Source organism: Phocoena phocoena, chromosome 1, assembly GCF_963924675.1.
Source record: "Phocoena phocoena chromosome 1, mPhoPho1.1, whole genome shotgun sequence".
NCBI lineage: Eukaryota > Metazoa > Chordata > Mammalia > Artiodactyla > Phocoenidae > Phocoena > Phocoena phocoena.
In genome coordinates this window covers 28,577,815-28,600,262 of record NC_089219.1, presented here as the reverse complement: position 1 = coordinate 28,600,262, position 22,448 = coordinate 28,577,815, and the positions used below count along the sequence as shown (strand labels likewise).

Genomic DNA, 22,448 nt, shown 5'->3' with positions numbered 1-22,448 from the left:
GGGGCTACTCTTCGTGGCAGTGTGCGGGCTTCTCATTGCAGTGGCTTCTCTTTGTTGCGGAGCCCGGGCTCTAGGTGTACAGGCTTCAGTAGTTGTGGCGCACGGGCTTAGTTGCTCCGCAGCATGCGGGATCCTCCTGGATCAGGGCTCAAACCCATGTCTCCTGCATTGGCAAGCGGATTCTTTTTTTTAAAAAAAATTTATTTATTTTATATTTATTTTTGGCTGCGTTGGGTTCTTGTTGCTGCGCACGGGCTTTCTCTAGTTGTGGCGAAAGGAGGCTACTCTTTGTTGCAGTGTGTGGGCTTCTCATTGCGGTGGCTTCTCTTGTTGCAGAGCACTGGCTCTAGGTGCGCGGGCTTCAGTAGTTGCAGCACATGGGCTCAGTAGTTGTGGCTCGCGGACTCTAGAACGCAGGCTCAGTAGTTGTGGCGCACGGGCTTAGTTGCTCCACGGCATGTGGGATCTTACCGGGCCAGGGCTCGAACCCGTGTCCCCTGCATTGGCAGGCGGATTCTTAACCACTGCACCACCAGGGAAGTCCTGATACTGGACCAGTTTTAATAAGTTCCATTTATTAAGAGACGTTGTTCTAGCAAAGGGCTGTAACTAGATTTGAATAACTTTAACTGTGAGGATTTCTCACAAGACAACATCAAGCCCTCAGAGCACAAGAGGGTGAATTTTCAGAAAAGGCCCCTTTCCTGAATACATGAAGGCTTTTCTGAGTAAAACCGGTGACTAAGAGCACAGACTCAGAAGCCAGACCCCTGGATTTGGATGTTGGCGCCATTTCTTTCTGTCTCCGTGACCTTGGGCAAATCAATTAACTTCTCTGTTCTCCAGTTTCCTCATCTTAAAATGAAGACAATAGTAGTAACTACCTCATAGGCTTGTTGCAAGGGTTAAATGGATATATACTATGCAAAATACTGTACCTGGCACATAGTAAACTATGTTAATGATTATTATAGATAGTGCTTTTGTGATGCACACTTAACTTTTTCACAGAAAAACAATCAAATTTTTCCTTAAGGGGTCTGAATCTAAAATTTAAAAGACATCATTTTAAAAAGCCTTTTAAAAAATAAAGCTGTCTAATATTCCTCTCCATAAGAGAGCTTTCTGAGCTGAGAAGAAGACGAAAGCCAGACCAAGGAACAAGTGTGGTGAATTGCATGTTGACAGGAGCCCTGCCAGTCCTGGGTTTAGGGACAGACCCAGACCCTGGTGTGGTGGTGGGTTAGGGAAGGAGCTTGACAAGAGCAGGAAGTCAGGGCTGGAGCCAGGCCAGCAGAGTTTGGGGCCGGGATGTTGAGGCAGGACCCCAGTGGATGAGCTGACCCAGCCAAGAATTGCTGTTTCCAATCAGGCACGCTGGCCATCAGGCCTGATAGTGGGAAGCTCTGAGGCTACTGCTGTACCTGGGTGGGGAAGACCTGGTCCAGAGACTGTCTAGACTGCCTCTGTTTCTTTGCCTGTGGCAACTGTACAGACTGAACGAGGAAATGGGTCTGAATGCTTTGTAGGCATTAAAACAATCAAGGCCCCCCTGCACAAGGCCCTACAGTGCCAGCCCTGCCCTTGAGCAAGTCTTGCCTGCGCAGGTAGATAAGACTTGCATCCAAAAGACTAATGCATTAGCCGCTCAGCCAACGAGAGGGGGAGCTGCAACTGCCCTCTGTGAAGGTCTCTGCCTGAGACTTCTATACTTGGGAGGTTGTTTTAAAGTCACTGAGTGGGGATTTCTTAGTCCCTGGGCCAGTGAGAAGAGTGGGGAAGTTCCATACACTAGGGAGGAGTTTAGCCAGTGAGACACCTTCCCCTTCCTGCCAGAGTGAAACCCCATGACCAGGAGCAGGGTAGTCTAACTCAGGTTTCTGGTCCTACCTGAGGAGACTTGCTTAATAGGAGGAATGAGGAATGAGGTTGGGGCTGAGACCCAGAGACCCACAAGTCAAGGCACACAGCAGGGGCCTGAGCAGGCCCGAGGGATAGGAGGAAGCATGGAAGGGGTTGGCAGGGAGGTAGTGCAGGGCTGGGTCCTCTGGGGAGAAGAAAGGTCTGGGTCCATGGAAACCTTCTCTCCAGGGACCCCAAATAGGTCTGCACCATCAAGTGTTGTCAGAGGGGATGGGATTAAAACCTGGGGTGCAGGGAGGCAGGGAGTGAAGTGGGAATGAGGAGTGTAGGAGTTACGGGGATAAGGAGACTGCAGAAGGTAGGTGGGCTCCCAAGCCCTAGTAGGTGTGGCATATCATAGCGGAGCTCTGTGTACAGATGCTGCCCGACTTATGATGATTCGATTTATGATTTTTTTAAAGATTTATTATTTATTTATTTTATTTTATCACTTTTGGCTGCGTGGGATCTTCATTGAAGCATATGCGGGATCTTTCCTTGTGGCACGCTGGGCTCTTCCTTGTGGCGCGCAGGCTTCTCTCTAGTTGTGGTGTGCAGGCTCCAGAGCGCGTGGGCTCTGTAGTTTGCGGCACGCGGGATCTCTAGTTGAGGCGCGCAAGCTCAGTAGTTGTGGAGCACGGGCTTAGTTGCCCCGTGGCATGTGGGATCTTAGTTCCCTGAGCAAGGATTGAACCCGCGTCCCCTGCATTGTAAGGTGGATTCTTTACCACTGGACCACCAGGGAAGTCCCCGATTTATGATTTTTTAAAAAAGTAATTAGAAATATCCTAGTATATTGTACTTCGGAGATAAAGAGTCCTTTGGGCATTTAGATCCCTACTTCATCATCAACACCATCACCACACACACACACACACACATGAACAAAAATGAAAACACAAATAAATTAAGGTATTCCAAACCCTTTTTCACATTCTTTCTTTTGTATGAATCCCCCTTTATTCCAGTCATTAGTGTTTGTGTTTTCTCATAAAACCTAGTCTTTATGCTATGAAGAGCATTGGTGATGAGCACTTCATTAAGAAGCATCTCAGCATTGTCTCTAGAATTTCCTTCTGAGACAGAAAACATTTCTGGGACTGGAGACTGAAGTGTTCATCCTGTTTTCCTTCTTTCCAATTAAAGCTGATTCCATGACAGAAGTATCAATCTGGAAATAGCATTGTTTTTCCTCCCCAAAGCAGAAAATTTAGCACCTGTACTTAAGAGTTCTGTTGGAGAAGTGGCTGAACTCAAAGTGTATTAGGAACCCAACTGCAGTTTAGTGTTGGTGGATTCAACAAATTGCAGCAGTCCTTCAAATACAGGCTATGGTTTCCTTCTGGGATGACCTCACCAGGACCCTTGGCAACAGTACTGCTCAGTAGACTCTGGCAGCAAGATACTACATTGGTTGTGTTTCTAACTGAGCTGGAGTTGAAGGCGTTCTCCAAAACATGATGGCAGTTGATGTCTACAGAAGTGCTGGTAAGTGCTATGGATGTGAGTCTGCCCGCCTATCACTATGCCTAGGGAACCGAAATTGGCAAAGCCACAGAGAGCATGAGTGGCAATTGTCTCAGCACGAATCTACATATATTGCTGCACACCATCCACAAATTGGGTCCACCCTCTTGCCTTAAATGGATCAATTTTGAGAGTTTCTGATAAGCCACAATTTTATTGAAGAATGTCTTATAACCTATGAGTTTGGCAACCACAAAGCTGTCTTGCCAGTCCACTCCCATCATGAAGGAAAAGGGCATGAAGATGTAGGAGCATATTACTTCGAAACTCAGTTGTGGGTAGTCAAACATGTTTGCAAACCAGGAAAGGGCTGAATTCACAAAAGACAACAGGGCCAGAAAGGCAATCAAATTCACAGCGATGTTCGCCACCAGGGAAATGCATGAGGATGCTCCCTGAAGGTTATTTTAGGTGTTTCTGTCTCAGGTCAAGAAAGTTTAGAAATAGCCAATGCTGCAGGTGTGGACATAACTGAAGCAGTTAACAGGTGAGAGGATGAAACCCCAAAAGAAATAAATGCACCTAAGACACTTCCAGCAATGGTAGAGAACCCAGTGGTCATGACTGTGTGGAGTTCAGACTTGGTGACATATGGTAAATGTGGTTGGACCAGCAGTGGAGACTCTCTCCAACAAATCTATTGCCAGAAGGAACTACAGATTCAACAGGAGATGTTCCCATAGTTGCTAGCATTACCCATCCATCCTCTCAAACAAACATGGTTGATGGTCCCAATTTGTAGTGGTCCTTCCAACCAGAGACTGTGGTGCCCACCTCAGAATGGGGACTTCCTGTTGCATCCTCTCTCCTTCCTTCCTGCCTCGATGTGGACACAGGAATGCTTTTTAATGATCCACTGCGTCAATCCGAGGTAGTGCAACATGGACATCACAGTGCTGAAGAAACCCACGATGGGCAGGACCTTAAATGCAAAAAAAGTGGTCTTTATATTTCTCACCAAAGACAAATGTGGCGCCAGCATCAGTGTACTCCAGGAATGTCAGAACTTGTTTCCGTAGCCAGTCAAAAGCCATAAATCCAGTTTCCGTCTTTAGTATCAAAAGCCCAAGAAGAAACTGTAACCCAATACCCCAGAAGACAGGTCTCCAGTAAACTTTGGTTGGGTGCTTGGAAAATAGAAATGTCAGGATAAGGTATGTTAGGAGTCCACCGAAGGACAACAGCTGCTGTTGGCCCAATCTGGTGGTGTCAAAGACCAGCCAGAAAATAACTCCCAGGATCAGGCAGGCCCAAATCACCCACTTCAGCCAGAACCAATGGCTGTCCAGAAGCCTTTGGCCAGGAGACGGGAGCTGAGCGATTTGAGACTCATATCTGGCCATGAAGATCACAAAGAAGATGGCAACCACTGTGATCACGAAAAGAGGAAGGGCTCTGCGAAAGTTCAGCACACAGGCCGCAATCACCAGAGCCAGGTAACTTGCTGTTAAAATGCCCCAGATGATATACTTAAGGGTTGTTTTGTGTTCCCTACAAAACTCATAAACTGTACCATACTTCCCTTCCAGGCACCTTTTGACGTGTCTCTCGATCGTCCTCCTCACCTTCAGCCTTTCTTGGAGAATCCTGCTCAGTGGTGACTTGCTCTTCCCCATTTGCCCTTTTCTTGTTCTCTTTTGCACAACTCTACTCCTTAGTGAGTTGTCATTTCCTGATGTGTTCTGGTTTTCAAAGCAGTCTTCATCACTCTGAAAGCCAGTGTCGCTGCAGCCCTCGGCTGTGAGGGCTACCATCCTCTGCAGCTCCACAGAATTTTTGCTGCTCGCTGAATTCTCTTCAGATGTCTGGGCTGGAGATCCCCTGTACCTCACTAATCCTTCTCATTATCCTTATTCCTTCTGGCCCATTTTTACTCTGGGAGGAAGACTCCTGTGCATGGGAACCGCAGATGGTCTCTGGTGCCTCTTCCCTGGTGTGTCGGATGGAGGGCCAGACGCCAGGTTCACTCCCCAGCTCACCTAGGAGAATCTGATTTATGACTTTTTTACTTTTTTTTTTTTTTTTTCCGGTACGCGGGCCTCTCACTGCTGCGGCCTCTCCCGCTGCAGAGCACAGGCTCCGGACGCGCAGGCTCAGCGGCCATGGCTCACGGGCCCAGCCGCTCCGCGGCACGTGGGATCCTCCCGGACCGGGGCACGAACCCGTGTCCCTTGCATCGGCAGGCGGACTCTCAACCACTGCGCCGCCACCGGGGAAGCCCTGACTTTATTTTTTGATGGTGCAAAACTGATAAGCATTCAGTAGAAACCTACTTTGAATTCTGAATTTTAATCTTTCCCCAGGCTGGTGATATGCAGTATGATAGTCTCTCAATACCCTCGGGATGCTGGGCAGTGGCAGCTCCCAGTCAGCTATACAATCATCAGGGTAAACAACTGATACACTTACAACCATTCTGTACCCACACAACCATTCTGTTTTTCACTTTCAGTACAGTATTCAATAAATCACATGAGATAGTCAACACTTTATTATGAAACAGGCTTTATGTTAGATGATTTTGCCCAACTGTAGGCTAATGTGAGTGTTTTGAGCATGTTTAATGTAGGTTAGGCTAAGCTATGACGTTCAGTAGGTCAGGTGTATTAAATGCAGTTTTTACTCACAGTACTGTCAATTTACAATGGGTTTATTGGGATGGAACCCCATTATAAGTGGAGAAAGGTCTGTAGTGGCTATCTCTAAGGAGATTGAATGGCCCCTGATGGCAGCCTGTGACATGTCTGCCAGCCTCTGTTTCCTACAGGCCACACCCCAAACCCAGTGTTAGTGTTTCCTCCTAATCACAGCATGAACAGGTAACAAGAACAGGAAAGCAATGAGATCTCTGAACACCTGATCAAGGAAAACTTCCTGGAGGAAGAAGAGCCTAGAGAATGAGTAGAAGTTGAGGCAACAAAGGATAGTGATTCCTGGTGCAGGCTGGACCCAGGTGTCTCGGATCTTCCACTTACTAGCTGTGCCTCACTTTTTTCAACTGTGAAATGGGGCAGTTAGTGTTTCTCTCATAGCATTTTGTGAGACTTCAATAAGTTTACACATGTAAAGGGCTTAGAGTTGAGCCTGGCACACAGGAAGGAGTCCATAAATGTCAGCTGTTACTATCTGACTAGGAGAGGATGGGGAGGTCATCAGAGCTAGGAGATGCAGCTGGGCAGTTGTGCTGTATATTAGAAATAATTGCTAAAGGGCCTTGACTCCCAGACCTATGAGTTTAATGGGGATGCTGGTGGTGAGGAGCATGAGATGGGGGTGTTCCAAATCAGACCTCAAATCCACGCTCATATACATGCCCACACCCACCAGGCACCCACAGACACAGGGGCACTAGACCCCATGCCTATGCACGGCGCCCGTGCACAGACACACACACCCACACACACTCCTGGACACAGACCCACACGCGTGCTTCCTCCTCCTTCCCCAACCCCTCTCAGAAATAAAAGTACTCCCAGCCCGGGGTGGGGGGTGGTTTGCACACCGCCGCAGACCCCCGAGCCTCTCCCAGCCCCAGCGCCGGACAGCTTAGAAATGAGTCTGCTCCGCCATCTCCAGGCCTGAAGGCTTCTAGCCACACCTTATCCTTCCCAGCTCCTCTTCCCAAACCCCCAGGCTCAGGGGCGGTCGATCTTCTACTTGCTCCATTCTTTTTTATCTCCAGTAGATTTGAGAAGAGATTCGGCTGGTTGTGGGACTGGCCGGCGGGAGGAGGGAGGTGGCTCAGGGAAAAGGGGAACCATCATACTGAGGTCAGGGCCGGGGGAGGGGCCAGGTCCCCCAAGGACCTGTATGTACACCCTCCCACCCCCCACCCCCCACCGGGGATGAAAGAGGGCTCGGGCCGTGGGATGGGAGCAGTCCGAGGGGCTCGGTACTTGGGGGGCCGTGAGCTTGCCCCATAATGGGGCGCAAGGTGGAGCCCTAGTGCTCCGTGCTGGGGAGGAAGGAGAGGGCAGGAGGCCGGCGTTCAGCTGGTGTCCAGCGGTCCCCGGGCGGGGCTCGTCCCCCGAAAGGCACGGACAAAGGGGCGGCCTCCCCGGACCCCTGCGCCGCCTGGAGCCGAGGGCTCAGCACAAAGCTGGGGGCGGGTGGAGCCGAGCCCGCCCCACGCGCCGGCGCTCACGGGACTGTTGATCCGCACGATTGCGAGCGACGTTTCCTGCGCTTAATCCCAACAAGCATGAAAACGGCTCCAGCGGGCCCGCCAGCAGGCCCTTTGTCCCGGCCCCTCGCGGGACAGCTGCAGCCAGGATCCTCCCCACTTTTGTGTCTCCACCCCCGCGCCCCTCTCCGCCCTCCCCAACTCAGCTGCCCGGATGGCCGCAAGCCTCCCAGGTCTCTCGCCTCGGGCACTTGGGCCGCACAAAGAGGGGCAGTGCCCCTAATCTGGGGGAGGGGGAAGATTAACCCCAGGGTCTGCAGGGAGAGGTGGGACTGTGGAGGGAAGACAGAGAGAGAGGGCTGAGGGGTGCGCCTTCTGCGAATGTGGGCTGTGCGAGTGATGTGGGCCTGCAAGTGAGAGCATAGATGTGGGACTGGAACCGTAGGTCGACACGTGTGAGTGGGTGCAAGTTAGCAGACTGGAGGGGACCCGGGTTGACTACTCAAGCTTCTTGGACTCCTCTGGCCAGCCCCCAACATTCAGTGTTCAGACAGCTTGCAGGGCAAGAAACTCCCTAGACCTTGATGCTCCCTGGGCTCCCTTGGGACCTCCTGTCTCTACTCCTCCTGGGATCTCCTCCACTCTGTGCCTTGGCCCCTGCCCATCCTCTGGACTCCAGCAGGGTCTCTGCCTCCAACTGCCCACTGGACAGCTCCCTTCGGATGACCCACAGCACCTCAAACGTCCCATGTCCCAAACTGAGCTCATCTCATCACCCACAAATCTGCTCACCCCACTCAGTCACCTGGGGTGTAAGCCTTGGTCCTCCTAGTCACTCCTCACACCCGTCACCAGGTCCTGTCCCTTCCGCCTCCGAACGCTTCTCTAGCCCATGCCTTCCTGTCCACTCCAGCTTCCCCACCTTGGTTCAGGCCACTGTCATCTCTCACCCAGAAAACTGGAAGGGATCCCAGCCTGGCTCCCTCCCTTCCACTCACCACACTGCTCTGGAGTGGGCTTCCATGAGACTCCTCCAACTTAAGACCTTTACAAGGCTCTCCATTTGCTTAGCTTGGTTTCCAAGACCTTCTCTGACTGCTTCCTACATCCTCACTGGCCTGATCTTTCCCCAGGGTCTGTTGTTCTCAAGTTACTGTCTAGTCCACAAAGACCTTTCTCAAGAGCCTTCATGGAGATTTTTTTCTCATGAAATCTCTGAGTAGCCTTGTTCCTCACAGAACCATCCTTCAGAAGGTCCAGGGAGCTACAGGGCAGTGGGAAGCCAGATCCTCCAGAGACAGTGCGTGCTGGCTCAGCCTTGCCCACACTATGCCTGCCACATGCAGGACAGCAGGGCTCCTCCCCAGCTGATGTGGTCCTGCCCTTCCTTGAGCTTCCTCAGGCCACCGTGGCTACAGAGGCCACTCCAGGTGCGTGAATCCTCAGGGCTGCTGGACACCCTTTTCTCTGTCCCAGATCTCTCACGATGGACCACATCCCCAGGGGGCTCAGAACCCCACAGTCTGCAAACATGTCTGTGTCACACTGTTCCTGTCACCATTGTCACCAGACACCTCCTCCCAGGAACCTGCTTCCAAGATGCTCTCAAGCCCCTGTCTTAGTCAGAGAGGAAATTCCTATATTCAACAAATATTTATTACTGTCTACCATGTTCCAGCCCCTCTGGTAGGCAGTGGTGATTCAGATGAACCAGACACAGTCCCAGCCCACTGGAACTTCACAGTCAATTCCTGGAGACCCAGACACGGGTAATAAGAGTGCAGTGTGATAAGTGCTAATACAAATCTGTCCATGGTGCTGTGGAAGCACTTTCTAAAACATATTCTAATAGGTGGGAAGTAAAAGATTTCCAGGTTTAAAGGGAATGATCAGGAAAGCGTTCACAAGGAATTCGCTGGCAGTCTGGTGGTTAGGTCTCTGCGCTTTCACTGTTGGAGGCACAGGTTCAATCCCTGTTCGGGGAACTAAGATACTAAGATCTGGCAAGCCACTCGGGGGAGGCCAAAAGAAAATAAAGGAAAAGAAATAAAAAGGAAAGCGTTCACAGAGGAGCTGATGTGGAGGATGTGACCTGGAGGATGAGTAAAAGTAGGTAACCAACCTCCTAGGAACAGTGAAGAGGACTTACCCTGGAGACCCAGGAACCAGGAGCCTCCGAGAGTTCAGAAGCAGGGCACTGTCCAAGAGACAGAGGAGTCTCTAAGCCGGCAACTGCAATGAGGAGCGAGGCTTTACCTGTACAACTGTTATGAATGCTTGCTCTCATGAGGTTGGCCTGAGACATCACATCACTTCCTGGGATGCTGGGCAGTATAATAAACTCAGTAAAGTATCCCACTTGTCTGTGAGCCACACAAGCCTCTGTCTTCAGGTACATTCAGAACCTTCAGAGTTTGGGAGTGTATGGGGTAGTAATGGGTACAGACCGGGAACCCCAGAAGCCAGTCCTCTGAAGAAAGGGCTTCTGCACCAGGCCACTGGGCTTCATTATGGGAACCAACAATACTCCCGCAAAAGACCCTCCCTGCTTAATATCACCTAAACTTGGTTCTGCAGGAACCCAGCAACATAGGCTCAGTCCAGAACATGCAGGTGTACACAGATGTATATGTCTGTGTCCAAACCCCTGTGAAGAAGTTCAGAGCTTCTTTTATCTGGTGGGTTTCAATGCCATACCCCCCATCCCCCTCCCCCAATTTTATTCCTACTTGCATCCGTGTGTTATTCCTGTCCCTGTGGCCAGCTCATCCTCTCCCCATTCTCAATACCATCTTTCTCAACTCACTTCTCAATTTCAGCCCAAAGCATCGTCCTAACAACAACAGCAATAAGAGAAAGAAGAAGGAGGAGGAGGAGAAGGCAGAGGGGAGTAGAAGAAGAGTATTTTCTTAGAGTGCTAACTCTGTGTCAGGACAGGCACTGTTCTTGGTGCTTTACCTGTGTTAACTCATCTAATCCCTAGGAGAAAGATACTATTATCATCTGCATTTTGCGGATGAAGAAATTGAGGGCCAGGGGTGTTGAGCAACTTGCTTAAATTCACATAGCTGGTAGGAGGCAGAGCCAGGATTCAAACCCAGGCAATCTGGCTGCAGAATCAGTGCTCTCACCACCTCAACTCCACGTTGCCCCACAACCACTCCCTACTTGCCTTTATAACCATCTTCATATTCTCCTACCCTATCGCCATCCCAATCTCATTCCCTTTAGCATCCTGTCCTACACATATTATCCCATCCCACTTACTCCATGCCCAGTTTCATACCCATTCCTCACCCCCCCCACCCAACCTTTGACTCTTCCCCATTCCTATTCCCTTCCTCTTCCTTGTACCCCTTAGAAAACTGGCTTTGGAGTCTGTTTTCAAGTTCACTACGCTTTGAACAAGAGATACATTCACTTAAATTTTTGGAGCCTTAGTTTCTTCATCTGTTTGAAAGGGGTAAGAAAGCAAGTGCCATCTACTTCACAGGATTGCTGTGCATATTAAATAATGCTCTTGAAATTGCTTTGTAAATTGCAAAATATTTTACAGCCCAATGTGTTGTTGTTTTGTTAATTTGCCTTGATAATTATTTTTTACCCCGTCTAGAAGCAAATGTTTTAATTTCAGTAATTGACCATTTGTTTTCTAAACAGTGAAATTGTTATGCTGTTTTGAAACTAATTTTAATGGAGGCTACTGAAATGGTAATCTTTATTGTTTGTGATTATTAATAATTTAAGAAAAAGAAAAGTAAATGTTGCTTGTATTAACAAGGTTGGGATTACTTTCCACGGGAGGTCCTAAAAATGGAATGGTTGTGATTGAGGGTGCTCTAGGACAGGATGGGAAAGAGCTGAGATGGGAATGGGGAATGGGAAAGAGGATGGAGAATTGGAAAAGAACAAGGTAGAGATAAAGAGCAGGGAAGGGATACAGGTGAGAAAAGAATGACCAAGCTGTATCAAGCCTTCCTATGTGCCATTTCACCCTATTTTATTATCCTATTTTATAGGTGAATAAACCAAAGTTTCTTTAGGTAGGTTCCATTTCTTGCAGGACAGACACAGTACTCTCTATTCTCACATTTCCCCTCAAATGCCTACTAGAAAGAAACAAGGTTTCAGACTCCTTGCCTGAGAAACAGGCTCATCTGTACCCAGAAAGGATTCTCTAAGATAGGGAGTATCCCCATGACCCACCTGGGACTAAGTTCAATGGAACTGAGCAAGAGATGGGAAGTTGCCATTGGGATGGAAAGGGGAGACATGGTAGCAGGCGTCTGCTTCATGCTACAGCTTTACAGTTAATGCTCCAGATGCCTGTTTCCTCCTTCTTTGGAAAAATGGAGGGAAGGGAAGGTGCTATCGCTTCCACTTCCTGTGCCTAGAGTACCTGAAATCCTCATACGGCTTCCCAGGACTCACAAAACCCCTCACCCCTGAATTCCTTCCTACCCCCAAAACTCACCCAGATAGGAGCAGAATCTTCTAGGTTGATTTCCTGACCTCTCCTCCCCTAACTTGTCTCAGGTACAATCACCACCTTGATCTCCATAATGAAACTCCTTTTATATGAGACACTCAGATACTCCCCTAATTATTACTGAGATCTTCTAGTTTGTGTGTGTGCATTTGTGCATGCACGTGTGCATTTTGGGAATGGGGAGTCTGAATGGCTACATCACGCCTAATGAACTTCACCCAGAGAAGGTTAATTACCCTCAGAAGTCCGTTACTAAATTAGCAGCCTATGGCCCTGCCCCCCACTGTGATAATATCCCATTATATGTGATCAGAGTTTTATAGTTGATAGAACCTCTCCCTCTATTTCCCCATTGCTTTCTCATGACTACACTGGGAGGTAAGCAATGGTGTGCCTTTTTATAGAAGAGGAAACAGGCAGTCACAGATGCTAAGTGTCTTGCACAAAGTTGAACAGCTTGCAATGGAGCAAGGACCCTACTCCTTCAACTAAACACTCAACTGCCCAGGTCTCACCCAGGTCTGCCTTGAATCCCATGGCAACAATGTGGCAGGACTTAAAGGAAAGTGTTGCTCAGGTGTGCAGGGAGAGTTACTGGCTCAGTGGGATTGCCTTGGCATTTGGATAATTCTTTGAGTGGGACTGTCCTAGGCAGGGTCCCAGTTTAGCACCCCTGTCCCCTAGACATGAGAGATACCAATAGGACTGCCTACACACTTGAGACGAACAAAACATCTCCCTCATATTTTTAAAGCCCCCTATAGGGGTGGTATCCCTCCCACTTCTCTCTCCTCACCACTTAGAACCACAGGGCTACGGTCTCATCTTTGGACACTGGCCCCCTTTCTATTGTCCACCCCCTACCACCCTTCTTTTCTCCCAGGGCAGTTCACCTCCCTCTTGAACTCTTATCAGCTAGAAAACGTCAAGAGTTACTGAGGCTTGAGCCCCATGGCTCTGAGGCTTAAGGTGGCTGTTCCTTTAAGGAGGCTGGTTCCCAGGACTTACGGGGGTAGGGGGGTGGGGGTGGGAGGGACAGTGACGGGCGGGGCGGGGCGGTTGATAGAGAGAGAAGGGAAAGGACCCCACCCCCGCCCCCTGCAGGCTTCACCTAATCGCCACACTCTGCTTTATTGCCCGCCTATCGCTGCGTGCTTTTAAATAAAATATGCAAAGATTTCCCTCTCAAATTATCTCCCCAGGCAAACTAGCTCAACTCCAGCTTGTTAATGGAAAAAATGCAAATAAGGCTTCCCACCTCTCTCCCTCAGCCCCAAGGCCCTGGACAGCTAATGCGATTCCTTCTTTTGGGGAATTTCTGTTTCCATTGAAACCAATTTTTAGGGGGATGGGGGACTTTTCCCAGGTGCCATCCAAAGGGAGAGCCTTAAAAGGGAGGGAACAGGGGCTTCTCTGGCGGCGCAGTGGTTGAGAGTCCGCCTGCCGAGGCAGGGGACACGGGTTCGTGCCCCGGTCCGGGAAGATCCCACGTGCCGCTGAGCGGCTGGGCCCATGAGCCATGGCCGCTGAGCCTGCGCGTCCGGAGCCTGTGATCCGCAACGGGAGAGGCCACAACAGTGAGAGGCCCCCGTACCGCAAAAAAAAAAAAAAAAAAAAAAAGGGGAGGGAACAGCTCAGGTAGAAGTTTGAGGGAATCACTGTGTTAGGGGTTTGCGTCTTTCTGAGCCTCATTTTCCTCATCTGAGATCTCAATTAGTCCTTCCCTGGGCGGCAGTGAGGCTGAACCGAGGGAAAGGCACGGGGCTGGCGCAGAGCAGGTGCACCTTTCCAGTTTAAACGTGCTGTGGTAGGAGGATACAGAGATGGAGAAAACAGACATGGCTTCTGCCCTCATGAAGCTCACAGCCTAGCAGGAAAAAGCCCCCAGACCATTTAAAAGTTGAAAAGCAATTAGAAGACACCTAAATCAAGCAATCAAAATCAATGTCATCATAGTGAAATAAAATGGACATCCACCCCCTAACATGGACACAAACTCCTAGGCAGCACAACTGCCAAAGATGCAGAATCTGAGGAATGAAGAACCAGAAGGGAAACCACAGGACAGACCTAAATTCAAGGTCAGGCTCAGCTGGCAGGGGCTCTTTAGAATATCAATGTCATGAAAGAAGAATGATCTGTTCCAGATTAAATGGGCTAAAGAGACAAGACAACTAAACCTGCAATGCATGATTCTGGATCAGATTGAAAAAAGGACAATGTCTGGGAAGCACAGCATTGGGACGTTTGGCAAAATGTGAATATGGATTGCATTATACATATTTTTTAAACATGAATTAACCATTTATTTATTTAAAATTTTGGCAACACGTGAGACATGCAAGATCCCAATTCCCCATCAGGGATCAAACCCATGCCTCCTGCAGTGGAAGAGCAGAGTCTTAATCACTGGACCACCAGGGAAGTCCCTGTATTATACATATTTTATTGTATCTACTTAAATTTCCTGAATATGGTCATCATATTATGGTTACATAGAAGAGTCTCCTTGTTTGGGGAAATCTATATGGAAATGTATAGGGGTAAAATCTCATTTGCAACTTAATCTCAGATGGTTCAGCGAACAAATGTAGCATAATATTAACAATGGGTGAATTAGGTGAGAAATTTAGGTTTGTTCATTGAATTATTCTTGCAACTTTTCTGTAGGTTTGAAATTTTTCAAAATAAAACGTTGAAAAAAGAAAAAATAGAATTGGCTTTTTAAAAGCATGATAATGATATTGTAACTATGATTTTTTTAAGTCCTTATCTTTTCGAGACACTGGCTAAATAAAACATTTTCAGATGAAATTAAATGATCTGTATTATTTGCTTAACAATAATATAGGAGGAGGGAGGTTGTTGGGAGTTCAGGTGAAACCTGATTGGTGTGAGCTAATAATTGAAGTTGTGTGGTGAAAACGTTCTCTTTGTTTTCTTATATTTGAATTTTCTATAATTAAAAGTATTGTTGTTTTTAAGAAAAGCAATTACAAGAAATGTGGTGAGTGTTAGAAGGGAAGAATGGGTCTAGCAGGGGAACACAGTCCAGTCTGAGGGGTTTGGAGCAGGCTTTCTAGAAGAGAGGAGCGTTTAAGCAGAGACTCAGAGTGAGCAGGGCCAAAGCGGGGTTGAGTAGGGGTGAGGTAAGGAAGAGCTCTCTAGGCCAATGGTCCAAAAGGTACAAGAGTGAGATGCAGTGTGGTGGAGTGTGCAGGACCCCAAGTGAGGCAGAAAGGAGAAGTCAGGTGGAGAGGAGAGGCCCGGTGGGGAGTTGAGATGGAGCTAATGAGGACCTTGCAGTCCAGCTAAGGGCTTGGGTGTTTTATCCCCAGGGCAATAGAGAGCTTTAAGCAGGGAAGTGACAGGATCAGATTTGCATTTGAGAAAGACCACCCTGGTGCTTTGTGGGCTAATAGGAAGGTGGCAGGCTGGGGACTGTTGGAAACTCCTGTCCTGAGAGTTGCACCTGAATCGCTTCCCTCTCCCAAGCCTTCCTGACCTTCCCTTCCCAACTAAGGGACAGAGCTTGGGTGCCAAATTTCAAACCTGGGACCAACCCATCCTTAAAGCCCTGTTGGCTGTCATCCTATCTCCAATTCCCGTTACCTTCACCATCATAGGGAAGCTGTATGGCTGACGGTTAAGAGTTCAGACTCTGGGGCCAGGCTGCCTGGATTCAAATTCTACTTCGGTCCCTTTCTAGCTGATGACCTTGGACAAATTTCTTCACCTCAACTTCCTCATGTATAAAGTGGGGATGATAATAATACTACTTACATCACAGGGAAGTTGTGAGGATTAAATGCATTGATATATACCCAGTGCTTAGAACAGTGCCTGACCTGTAATAAGGTCTCAATAAACCTACTCCGAAATAGGTGAGGGAGATGAAGGGGCACAAACTTCCAGTCACAAAATAAATGACTCACGAGTGTGAACTGTACAGTGTAGGGAATGTAGTCAATAATTATGTGATATCTTCGTATGGTTACAGATGGTAACTAGACTTATCATGGTGATCATTTTGAAATGTACAGAAATACTGAATCACCATATTGCACGCCAGGAACCAACATAGTGTTGCAGATCAATTATACTTTAAAAACAAGCTAACTAACTAATAGAAAGAGATCAGATTTGTGGATACCAGAGGTGGGGGGGTGGGAATTGGAAGAAGGTAGTCAGTAGGTACAAACTTCCAGTTATTGGATAAATAAGTACTAGGGATGTAATGTATAACATGATAAATATAATTAACGCTGCTGTATGTTATATACAAATGTTATTAAGAGAGTAGTCCTAAGAGTTCTCATCACGAGGAAAAATTTGTTTGTATTTCTTTTATTTTGTATCCATATGAGATGATGAATGTTCACTAAACTTATTGTGAACTTAATGTTCAGTAAACTTATCTCGTGATGTCTATAAGCCAAATCATTATGTTGTACACCTTAAACGTATACAGTGTTGTACGTCAATTATGTCTCAATAACAAGAAAAAAAAGAAGTCTTACTCTGTACCAAGTACTGTTCTGGAAGGATGTGGATGGATTGAAAGGGAAGAGAAAGATCTCAGCTTTACTGGACAGATGGAACACAGATCAAAAACAATATCAAAACACTGTATTTTTGCATTATTTGCAGTATTAAATGCAGCTGGAAACAACCAAGGTCCATCAATGGGGGAATGGCTAAGGAAGTTGTAATATCTAGTAATGTTCAGGAAGAGGTTGGGAAAATTCCCATTTTATCATATTAGGTGAAAAAGCCAGAAGCAAAATTGTCAATGTTATATGACTTCAACCATATTCTAGAAAGAATAGAGAGGAAAAAATATTCAAAGGAAATACACTGAAATATTTACAGTGGTTTTACCTCTAGATGGTGCTATTTGGGTGTAGTTTAACTTTTTAAAAAACCTGTTTCCAAAATATCTAATAATGTGCATGAATTACTTTTATAATGGTAGGGGTTCAAGCTTCTTTTGTTAAAAAAAAAAACAGTGCTTTGGGTTACAAATGAATAATGGTGAACGTCATCAGCCATCAGAAAAATGCAAATCGAACGCCAGTGATATAATCACTTCACACCCACAAGGATGGCTATAACCAAAACAGCGGATAATAACAAATGTTGGTGAAGATGTGGAGAAATTGGAACCCTCATGACCCGCTGGTGGGAATGTAAAAGGATGCAGCTGCTTGGAAAACAATCTGGTAGTTCCTCAAAAGGTTAGACATAGAGTTACCATGATTCCACAACCCAGCAATTTCACTCCTAGAACATATACACCCAAGAGAATTGCAAACATATATTCACACAAAAACATGTATACGAATGTTCATAGCAGCATTATTTATAATAGCCAAAAGTGGAAACAACCCAAATGTCAATTAACTGATAAGTGGATAAACAAATATGGCATACCCATACAATGGACTGCTACCCAGCAATAAAAAATACTGATGCATTTTAATTTATTATATTATAATTATATTACATTATATATCATCTCATCTCATATTATAAAAGTAATAAGGCCACCAACTACAAGTTTGAAAAATAAGGTTGTAGGATTATGGATGGCTCCATATAGATGGCTTGAAGTTGCATTTCTGTAGTATTTTACATTACTAAGAAAACAATGTTGTCCACATCTAAGAATGAGGGGGAGATTATGGTGAGGGGAGAGGGGCTAAAGATACCAGGCATGACTTTTCTGTAATACAAGGACTCTTATCACGCTGGTGTATTTTCTTTCAGATTGTTTTCCCTGATCGTATTTTTTTACATGCAATCGTAATGTATAAGCCTGATGAATCCTAATTTTTTGACTTAACCTTGCAGTAATCACTTTCCATGCTGTTGCACAGACTTTTTGACCATTATTTTTAATGATTTTATAACGTTACATAGAACAAACCACAACTTACTTAACTCATCCTCTATTAGACGTTTAAGTTGCCTCCAACATTTTTTTTCACTCTAATGCTTATAATTAACATCTTTGTTCCTATTTTCCCTCATGTTGCCCCTCATATTTCAAACTACAATTGACCCTTGAACAAAATAGGTCTGAACTGTGCAGGTGCACTTAAATGCAGATTTTTTTCAGTTGTAAATACTACAGGACCATGTGATTGACTAAATCCCTTCATGAAGAACTGCAGATACAGAGGAACCATGAACAGGAAGGGATGACTGTAAGTTACATGCAGATTTTCTACTGCTCAGAGGGTCAGCGCCACAAAACACCCCCACATTGCTCAAGGGTCAACTGTGTTTGGGGTAGATTCTCAGGGTTAGAATTCCTGGATCAAAGTGTCTTTTTTTGCTCTTGAGAGATATCATGAAGTCATTTTCAAAGACATCTTTGCAGGGACTTCCCTGGTGGTCCTGCGCTTCAATTGCAGGGGGCACGGGTTGCAACCCTCGTTGGGGAACTAAGATCCCGCGTGCCCTGTGGCACAGCCAAAAAAAAAAAAGACACCTTTGCAAATTTAATGAATACAAAATTAATAATATTAGATATGATTGTATACATGACAATTAATAAACTATGTTATATATTGTTATATATAATACTACAATTAACTATATATTATTAAACTGTTATTTTAATTTCCTCCTTCCTTTTTCCCTTCCTTTCTTCCTGATTTCTAGTGAGGCTGAGTATCTCTCTTTTTTTAAACAGTATCCCAATAAACATTTCATGTAGCACCTATTCTGTGCTAACTGGCTCTTTCCACTGAACCTTTTGGAAGGCAATTGAAGCCGTAAGGTTGTGAGGGCCTGAGCCAGGCCAGTGATAGTGGGAAAGGAGGAGATGGGGATGAATTCAAGAGACTTTAGGCAAAGTCTAATACCCTCTCTGAGATGAAGTACCAGTTGATTACAGGGTAACAGCGAGGGAGGATAACTGACTCAGACCTGACAAGCCTAGGAGTTTGGTCATAACATGAGAGAAACCCAGCAAAGAAGCAGGTTCAGTTCAATCTGGGGCATATTGATTTTGAGGTACCCAAGGATGTCCAAGTGGTGACTGTTGCGGTACATCCCCCGGATCCCTCTTTCAGGGCCAAAACTGTCATTCCCCCATTTCTGGAAGTGTGGGTGGCTGAGAGCTCTCAGCTGAGTCCCTCTCTGTATTTGACCTCCGCTAAGAGAGTCACCTGGCCCAAGGTCACACTGCCTTCTCAGGCAGCCAACATCAACGATTGACCAACGTGGGGATACAAAGGCCAGGCACCCTTGCTCAAGGCAGGACCACATTCCAGAACTCATGTTAGGATTGATTGTGGCTTTTGTTTTGACCATTAGGTTCTTTCAACTGCCCAATTCTACTTCCTCCCCTTCCCCACTGATGTTGACCCCAAGAGCCCTCCCCAATAAACTTTCTGCTTGCAGAGCTCCACCTCAGATTCTATTTTCTGGGAACCAACTTTAGACAGTTGGAAGCACATATCTGGGCTTGGGAGAAAAGTTTGTTTGAGAGATGAAGATTTGGAGACAGTTTGTTGTATCAAGGTGGACGTGGGGCAGTAGGCAAGATGATGGGAGATGAGGGGCCAGAGAGCAGAGACTGCATCTGAGGGAATAAAGGCCTACATGGAGGGGGTGGAAAAGGAAGAATATACAGAAAAGGGAACAGAGGCATGACAACATAAGTTGAGACAAATGTTTTCTTTTTTTCTTTTTAATTAATTTATTTATTTTTGGCTGTGCTGGGTCTTTGTTGCTGCAAGTGGGTTTTCTCTAGTTGAAGAGAGCAGGGGCTACTTCATTGCCGTGCACGGGCTTCTCATTGCAGTGGCTTCTCTTGTTGCGGAGCAGAGGCTCCAGGAGCGCAGGCTTCAGTAGCTGTGGTGCACGGGCGGCTTGTGGGATCTTCCCGGACCAGGGCTCGAACCTGTGTCCCCTGCATTGGCAGGCGGATTCTTAACCACTGCACCACCAGGGAAGCTCGAGACTAGTGTTTTCTAAAGGGCCACCAATCAGGGTCTCTCGAGGCTGACTGAGCCCAGGCCACTTTTGTTTATATGAGGGTCCAGGGTATATTAAAAAATGTCTAATACCAAAGCAGTGTGCTTTAAATGTGATATAATTTATTGTTTTTTTCCAAAGGTTTGTTTTATTTATTTATTTTGGCCGCGCAATGAGGCTTGCGGGATCTCATTTCCCCGACCAGGGATTGAACCTGGGCCACGGCAGTGAAAGCCCAAAATCCTAACCAGTAGGCCACCAGGGAACTCCCAAAATGTGATACAATTTAAATGCTTCCATTAATAAATTAACTATTTTAATAGTGATACCAAAAAAACCCCAAACCTATATATAATCTCATTAGAAGTACAAAATTTAGGCTCTTCATAAATAAGAAGCCTGTTCCAAAAGTCTCTCCAGGCTACTGACTGTCCTACCTTTCCCTGCACTAGGCCCTAAAGTCAGCAGAGGCTGACCTCATCAGAATTTGGAAAACAAAACCAGGAAAGAACAAATGTTGGTGAAGATGTGTAGAAATTGGAGTCTCTGTATATTGCTAATGGGAATATAAAATGGTGCAGCTGCTGTGGAAAACGGTACGGCAATTCCTCAAAAAGATATGCATAGAATTAGCATACTATCCAGAAAATTTTGCCTCTGGGTTAGTGCCCAAAAGAACTGAAAGCAAGAACTCAAAGATGTTCATAGCAGCATTACTCACAATAGCCAAAAGGTGGAAGCAACACAAGTGTCCATCAGTGGGTGAATGAAAACAAAATGTGGTCTATACGTACAATGGAATATAATTCAGCATTAAAGAAGAAGGAAATTTTGATACATGCAAAAACACGGAGGAAACTAGAGGACATTACGCTAAGTGAAATAAACCAGTCACTAAATGGCAAATATGATTCCACTTAGATAATGTAGGATAGTCAAATTCAGAAAGACAGAAAGTAGAACGGTGGTTGGCAGGGGCCAAGGAGCAGGAGGAATGGGGTGTTACTGTGTAGTGGGTAAGGGGTTTCAGTTTCACAAGATGAGAAGAGAGTTCTAGAGATGAATGGTGGTTTTAGTTACACAACAATGTGAATGTACCTAATGCCACAGGACTGTACACTTAAGAAAGATTAAGATTTAAAAAATGATGAAGAGGGGCTTCCCTGGTGGCGCAGTGGTTGAGAGTCCACCTGCCGATGCAGGGGACACGGGTTCGTGCCCCGGTCTGGGAGGATCCCACATGTCGCGGAGCGGCTGGGCCCATGAGCCATGGCCGCTGAGCCTGTGCGTCCGGAGCCTGTGTGTCCGGAGCCTGTGCTCCGCAACGGGAGAGGCCACAACAGTGGGAGGCCCGCATACCGAAAAAAAAAAATTATGAGGAAGGTAAATTTTATGTTATGTGTATTTTACCAGATACATAAAAACAAACCAAAAGAGTGATTGCCACAAGCTCCACTCTTGTGAGAGTGCATCCATCCCTGACTTGCCTGGACAAATCGGACCTAAGTGACTTCACACAATCCACACTCAGCATCATCACAATTTGCAAGCGAGCAGCACACAAGTTACACCAGCCATCTGAGCCTAGGGACCAAAAAACCCTATAGGTGATGTGGCGCTTTATAAGTCATAATTGAAAAATAAATTACTTGTGGTTGGTGACTAACAAAATAATTAGCTTATACCCACTACCAAAAAACAAGTCTATAAGTAATGAGCATGGACAGCTCAAATCAGGTGTTACAAAAACTCAAATTCCGATTTTGGAAGGATTCACCTCTTTGACTTGGGTAATCAGTGCCTTTTGGGGAAAAAAAAGAGAGAGAGAGAAGAACCTGAACTGGTGTCAGTGGACTTGACAGTCAGTGGTGACTGGAAGAAGTACAAAGATGGTTCTATGATCATCATAGTCTATGTGAATGGTACACTAGAGTTGTACAGTCCACAATCTCACAACCACACTTAGCTCCCTGAGTGGCCAGCAATGAGTTAGAGGAACATGTAAACACTTCCCAGAAAGCTCAGAAATACAAGAGCGAGGGGCTGGACTTCTGTGGTCACCCAGGATAGGGGCTGGGATTATTGTTATTTGAATATAGCCTCGAAGGCACAGGTAGTTACATAAGGGAGTCTCTAGCTTATGGGTGGGCAGATGTGTATTTGCTGGACCCCTCCTCAAGCAGGTGAGAGCAGAGGGAAGGTCTTTATCCCTAGGACCAGGAACTGGGAGTGACACCCTTGGTTGTTAGGATGGTGTTTGTACAACTCCCATAGATTAGTCGCTCTTCCAGAACAGATGTGAATGACTGTGGGCTGTGAGGGTTGGAATTGGGGTCCTGAGAACCTGACCTTACAGGCAGCTGAGCCCCTCGCTTGTGCAGTGGTTTAGCTCAGCCCTACCCCCACTGTCCCAATTCC

General features: G+C 46.5%; 1 pseudogene; it reads right to left on the bottom strand.

Annotated features, from left to right (window-relative positions):
- Positions 1–3,155: 3,155 nt before the first annotated feature.
- On the bottom strand, positions 3,156–6,741 carry LOC136124132 (solute carrier family 28 member 3-like; annotated as a pseudogene).
- Positions 6,742–22,448: the final 15,707 nt, after the last annotated feature.